Source organism: Pinus tabuliformis, chromosome 6 (genome assembly GCF_031772625.1).
Source record: "Pinus tabuliformis cultivar Carrire ecotype Pingquan chromosome 6, CPIR1, whole genome shotgun sequence".
Taxonomy (NCBI): domain Eukaryota; kingdom Viridiplantae; phylum Streptophyta; class Pinopsida; order Pinales; family Pinaceae; genus Pinus; species Pinus tabuliformis.
In genome coordinates this window covers 987,382,771-987,390,029 of record NC_142292.1, presented here as the reverse complement: position 1 = coordinate 987,390,029, position 7,259 = coordinate 987,382,771, and positions in this window count along the sequence as shown.

The window sequence follows — 7,259 nt, the reverse complement described above, 5'->3', positions numbered from 1 at the left end:
TAGCGTTATAACAACTAATGTGAGAAGGAAGTGACCGATCTTATTAAACCTCAGATAAGTTTTCAGGCTTGCATTCATGACTTGTAGGTTGCATGTTCATCATGTGTTTAACGGAATGACTATCATGGTTGGGATTGGTTAGGTCAGGGCCTTAATCATGTTTTCTGTTAGAGGCTTTGTGTTGGTGTCATTTATTTTCTCGGAAAGTCTCGTCAAATTTCAAGCAGTGGTTTGGAGACTAGCCCTGAAAAAGTGGCTTAAATCGCGTAGTCTCTAGCACAAAACTCGCTAAGAAAGACTGCATTCTCTCCCTTGTAGGCATTGTGGAAGCGACTAGAGGGTTTTAGTTGCATGCATGCCTTGTCATGGGAGAGACTGGGTGTTTAATTCATTGAAAGGCTAGGTTAACTCAGGGGTTGGGCACGTGGAGTGGTGGATTAGCTCTTGGGGGTCCTGTAGCACTTGAGGGAGGGCTATAAGGTCCTTTTTTTCTGTCTCCATTTCCTTAAGGTCATATAGGAGGTTGAGTCTTATCATAGTGACCCTCAGGCCATTTTTACCCTGACAAGTTGGTGAAAGTGGGTAGATATGATAGGAGGTGGTTACAGGGTGGTATCAAAGCATGGTTCAACACTTGGAGTAGACGGGATAGATGCATGTTGTTATGCATACATTTTCATGGTTATAGTTGTCATGCATGAGGTCATTACATATATTTTATGTCATAATGATGCCATTGGTAAGTTACGAGACTGCCATTTTCTGAGATAGAGGAGGAGATGCAAATCATCATAGAAATGTTGGAGCACTAGACTTTGAGGTAAGAGAAAATCATCATACAAGTTTTGTATGTTTCGTTGGAAATTGAATAAACCAATGCTCCCCATGTGTTTCGTGACATGGACTAACTGCCTCTCATGGATCCTTATCTCTGGCGATGCGATCGTTAACTAACACCTGCGGATTTTGGTCTAACAGCAATCGTGATTCCCAAAAAGTGGTATTAGTGTGTAGGTCATGAGTTTGATACACACTCGACTAGCATTGGGGGGGAGATTGTTGGACATTAGATAAACCAATGCTCCCTGTGTGTTTCACGACATGGACTAATCGCCTCTCATGGATCCTTATATCTAGCGATGTGATCATTGACTAACACCAACATGTTTTGGTTTAACGAAAATCGTGACTCCCAACATGTTTGGCATGAAGGTATGTTGATTAATGACTTTTATAAGAAATAGGGTTGTGTACATGTATTTCAGCCTATGGTTGTTGCAGTTACATGTATGACATATGTTATTTAATCAATGTGATCATATGTACCTGTGTCAGTTAGTCATGAAGGATAGTAAGTTGTTGTTATATGCATTATGGTTGTATGCATGATGGTTATGGTCCTTGTACTTAGGATCTCAATGTTATATGTATCACGGTAATTTGGATTGGCCTATGCAAATGGTTAGGTGATCCGAATGGAAAATGACATCTACCTATGGTATTCATCCACCCATGGTATTATAAGTGGCACCCACCCATGGTATTCATTCACCGATGGTATTTTCCTATGGTATTGTAAGTGACATCAATCCATGGTATTCATTCACCCATGGTATTTACAGACCCATGGAATTTACTCATGGTATTGTAACAAAAAAAGACTATAAGTAACAGGTCACATTTTGTAAAAGGACATATTCTCCACCACAATGTAGCTCTTACAATTATTATTTGTTTTAATAAAAAAAAGTTCCTTTGCGGTTTTATTTACTGTGTGTTCTCTCCTTTTTCTTTTTGGCATTTCAATTTTTAGATCTTGGGGGTCTCTCCCCCCAAAATCCATTTCAATCTTTTAGATCTTCGCCCCCACAAGATCCGGATTAGTGGTATCAGATTCAAGTTACGACTCCATGAGAATGAGGTTTTGATGCATATTTCAATTTCAAAATTTTTCATAAATATTCAACAATCCTCATGCACGTGTTATGACCTCCACAAAGAACTTTCTTGGGAAAAGCGAAAATAATTATTCTTTTCCATTTTTTGCAGGAAATTTTTTTGGGTAGCAAGTTTGCAGATCAAATATAAAACTTTTGGTAAAAAATTTACAAAAAAAATAACATATCTGGATTCCTTGCGAAAAAATACCCAAATTCAAAAAAAATCAGCTAAATCAGAGTCCGAATGAGGGAGATATCGCTGATTTAAAATCAACTACGTTGCAGAATTTTTTTCTAACAACAATTCATGGACGGCAACTCTCCTATCATTTTTTGTAATTTTGTGTAGAATTTCAGAAAACTAATTGCATATATGATATCCTCTTAAAAAATCACCCAATTAACAAAAAAGGGGTCGAATCGGAGTTCAGATGTGGGGGATATTGCTGATTCAAAATCAGATATTTTTTTTAGAACTTTTGTGATAGCAGAATAGTTGCAATGCAAATCTGAGATTCCAGAGTGTCCAGATAAGGATTTCCAACACATGGGAATATGTAGAATGGCCATTTTGTTTGCAAAAACACATTATAATAAATATTATGAGTTATATTGACTGAGTTATGTCTATTTTAAATTTGGAGTAGCATTTAGAGCGGGTTCCATTTGGAGATGTGCCCTTCCACCCTGCTTTAGTAGGCACCTGCTTCAAATTAATCAGTTTTAGCATAGTAGAATCCATCTTGGGTTCTTTGGAGACGTGTCCTCCCACCCCATGCTATGTAGGCATCTGCTACTTCATCAACAATCAACATCATGGTTATGGTTCAACCGCACAAAATCATTGTCATCGAAGTCCATTTGCTACGCCGCACACTGTGAGTATCACAGTTGGTCACAAGCATTACAGGGTATCTCTATCCTCGGATCTTCGTTTATCATGGTTATGGGTCATGCACAAACCCTCGATTCATAAAATTCCATTTGCAAGGCCTCATACTATCAATATCACAGTTGTTCACAAGCATGATAGGGTATCACTATCATCGGATATTCGTTTGTCATGGTTAGGGTTCATCCACAAACCCTCACTTCATCGAAGTCCATTTCCTAGGAGACACACTGTCAGTATCACAATTGGTCACAAGAATTACAAGGTATCTCTATCCTCAGATATTTTTTTGTCATGGTTATGGGTCATCTACAAACCCTCACTTCATCGAAGTCCATTTGCTAGGCCACACACTGCCAATATCACGTTTGGTCACAAGCCTTAAAGGGTATCTCTGTCTTTGGATCTTCGTTCATCATGGTTATAGGTTAACCACATAAAACCCTTCTCTTTAGTGTCTCTTCATATTCAACACATGCTTCTCAGGAGGGAAATTCACGTAATGGGGACCATTGCTTCTTAAGGAGGGACGAATGATTCGAATGGAAAATGACATCTACCCATGGTATTCATCCACCCATGGAATTTACCCATGGTATTGTAAGTGGCATCCATTAATGGTATTCATTCACCGATGATATTTGCCCATGGTATTGTATGTGACATCAACTCATGTTATTCATTCACCCATGGAATTTACCTATTGTATTGTAACAAAAACATACTATAAGTAGCAAGTCACATTTTCTAAAAGGACATATTTTCCCCCACAATGTAGCTTTTAGAGTTATTATATGTTTTAATAAAAAAAGTTCCTTTTTGGTTTTATTTACTGTGCTTTCTCTCTTTTTTCTTTCTGGCATTGCAATTTTTCAGATCTTGGAGGCCTCTCCCCCAAGGTCCATTTCAATTATTTAGATCTTGCCCCCCCGCCTCCCAAGATCTAGATCATTAGGGTTATGACATATAGGTATGAGTCGATATGCTTGTTATATTGTGTCATAATAATCTAGACTTATTGTACATATGTGATTTTTATGGATGAATGACAATTGTTTATGAGTTTATTATGTGAACATGTTAGCTAGTTACTGTTATGGATATCATGGCCTTACTTATGTTTGGGTTGGTATGTTGTGAAGTTATATCATGCTAATATAGATTGATTGTGCAAACAAGATAGCCTCCCTTTAGATACATAAAGGTATGAGTCTTCTTATATCGTCTACTTTGTGCTTGAATGTTTGATTATGGCATATACCTATTGTCTAAATGTTTGACTAGTTGAAAGATATGAGTTTGTATCTATAATATTGCATGAAGGAATGATTTTGTTTGAGATGTTTGCACTAACATGTGTGATGAGAACAATTGATATGTACTTGGGTGTAAGTAGGTAATATTTGTAGCATTATGTGTTATGACTGATGAAAGTGAGTTGATTGTTGATTATGACATGGTTGTTAGACTTGGTAAGGGTTGATTTCAAATTAATAGATATGACGTCTTGATCTTTGGAACATGTGGCTGCCATGTGTGTTTAGTTACAAGGCATTGTGCTTGGCACAACAAGGTAAGATAATTGGTATATTGTTATATTTATCTACACACTGATAGTTATGTGTTTATGGTAGTATGATATAGGGAGTTGCATGGCAAAGAGATTGTCATCAAATCTTGGAGAAGGCTAAGGTTGAGCTTTCCTTTGAAAGTATTGGCAAGCCATGGTTGATTGAGTCATGGCGTTTGTTGCTAGTCTTGTCCTTTTGATCCTTTTTTATTTGTTGTGCTTAATTGTAGTTTCATTTATGTCTATTGTATAGTCATACCACTTTTTTTCTGGTGTCTTATTGTTATTTGTTTTCATGGGTTTCTTCTTGGATTCCTTTGTTTATTTCCTTTTATGTTTTGAGGGTCTTAGGGATTGGTTGGGGAAAGAGAAAAGTTAGTGGAGCTGGGGGGGAGTTGAATGAAGTCCAAAAAGTAATATAATGTCTGGATGAAGCCTGCTGCATGTATAAGGGCATCTCAATGCAAGAGTATAATAGTCAATTGGATTGGTGGGCTCCATTGCGGTAGAAGAACGGTGTCAGTCATGGAAAAGGTAACAAGAAAGGTAAGGTAAATGGTTTTGAGGTGTCAAATGCCTTGGCTATGTTGGGAACTATCATTCTCAATTTTGTGCATGCTTTTCACGAATAAAAGGAGTTTTCTTATGCTAATGTATATATGTGTGTGGGTGTGTGTGTTTGACATGGTCGTTAGGGATCATGATTGTTTTATGCTAATGATTATATCTATGTATGCATATATGCCATTTTCTTGACAGGGTCATCAAAGGTTATGATTGTTTTATGTTAATGTTTATATGTGTATATATATGTATGTATGTCATTGTCTGACAGGGTCGTTAAGGATCAATCTTGATTGTTTATGCAGGTGAATAACATGAATAATTTCTTGAAATCAAGTGGACATAGTAGCCCAGACAAATATATGAGGTTAGTATCATGTGGATATGAATTGATATTAGTTTATACTATGCCTATGTTTATGTTATAACAGGTAATGCTGAGGGATATAGTAGCGGAATGAAAGAAGTGCGATATATAACATGTTGGGACATGCATGGATAGTAGAAAGACACTATAAGTAAGGTATCCTGGTAGATATAATGTGGTTTCTTGATGCGTAGTACTATTGTTGTGTATCTGTTTTATATGATGTACCTATGATGTTGTGTGCATGTTGCATATATAGTGTTATCTTCTTGTTGCATATGCGATATTGTGTACATATAGTGTTGCATGCATGTTGCATATATGGTACTGTGTACATATGGTGTTGTGTATGTGTTGTTTATGTAGTGCTATGTACATATGGTGTTGTGTACAGTATATGTGGTGCTATGTACATATAGTGTTGTGTACATCTTGTATATGCAATGTGTATACATATGGTGTCATGGGCATGTTGGATATGCAGTGTTGTGTACATATGGTGTCGTGAGCATGTGGATATGCAATTTTATGTAGATATGGTGTTGTGTGTATGTTGTACACATGGTGTTGTGTGTGTGTTGTACACATGGTGTTGTGTGCATGTGGTGTTGTGTACATGTTCTACATGTGGCACCATGTGCATGTCGTGTTGTGTACATCTTGTGCAGGTGGTATTGTGTACATTGGGTGTTGTGTACACGTTGTGCAGCTAGCACTGTGTACATGTGGTATTGTGTACACATCGTACATGTTGTGTTGTGTATATTTAGTATGGTGCTATGGGTATTATGTAGTCATTGTGTCGCGACATGTGTATTAATGGTATTGTACTGTGTATACATATATGAATTGTGTTGTACACCATGTGTAAGTGTATGTGTTGTGTTGTACATTGGGTGTAGGTGTAGGTGTTGTGTTGTACATCGAGTGTATGTGTATGTGTTGCATTGTATAATGTGTATGTGTATATTTTGTACAGTGTGATGGGACACATAGGTATGTGATTTTCTGGATACCCTGGTTGTTGCAGTTGAGGGTTGAGGTGGTTTAGTCCTTGGATTCCCTTGTTGTTGATATTGAGGGTAGAGGCAATTTAGTCTCAGAATACCCTTTTTGATGTTGAGGTTAGTTACAATTTAGTCTCTAGGTCTCCTTGTTTCTTTAAGAGAAGGCGCTGGGTGCTTGCCAGGTTTGGCAATTGATTCCGTGTGCATATGGAAAGGATAAAGAACAAATAACAAAGGAAGAAGTAAAGAATCATGGAAAGATAAGTATCATTATTTTGCTTTAGTTTTTAACTATGCATGTGATCTATGATTTTGGTTTATGCTGGTTACATGTGATTTATGATTCAGATTTATGATGGTTTCTTTTTAAGCTAATTGGATGTGATATGTTTATACATGATGATTTGATCAAAGAGCTAGTTTGACTTGTTGTGACATGAAGTAAACAAAATTGAAAGTGTACCTTATTGACGAGCCATCAATGAGGAATGATTTGAATTTATTTCAAATCCTTTTAGTCCAATGGAAATTATGTGTTTGGTACATGAAATCATGAAAGTTCCCAGTTTGGGGTGGTTCAAGCTGACTGCAAGAATCCGCAGGGGCAAAAGGAATTGAAACAGACAATAGTATTATGGTAAAACATTTTAGGAGCACGACCATTCTGGGACATTGGTACCCAATAGTGTCCATTTATTGTCGTTATCATGATATGACTGGTATAATGGTTTTGAGGTAGGTATATGCCTTGGTTGTTTGACCTTCCGATGCGAGGAATCCTTTCCAAGGGATGGATCACCCAAGATACGAGATGTCAGGGGACTTGTAAGGTGAGTGACTACATGGAAAGGGGTGGATTGATTTCCCGAGGGACTGTGTAGAAGATGAGAGAAGGTTAGGGATGGATTTTTTTTTGGTC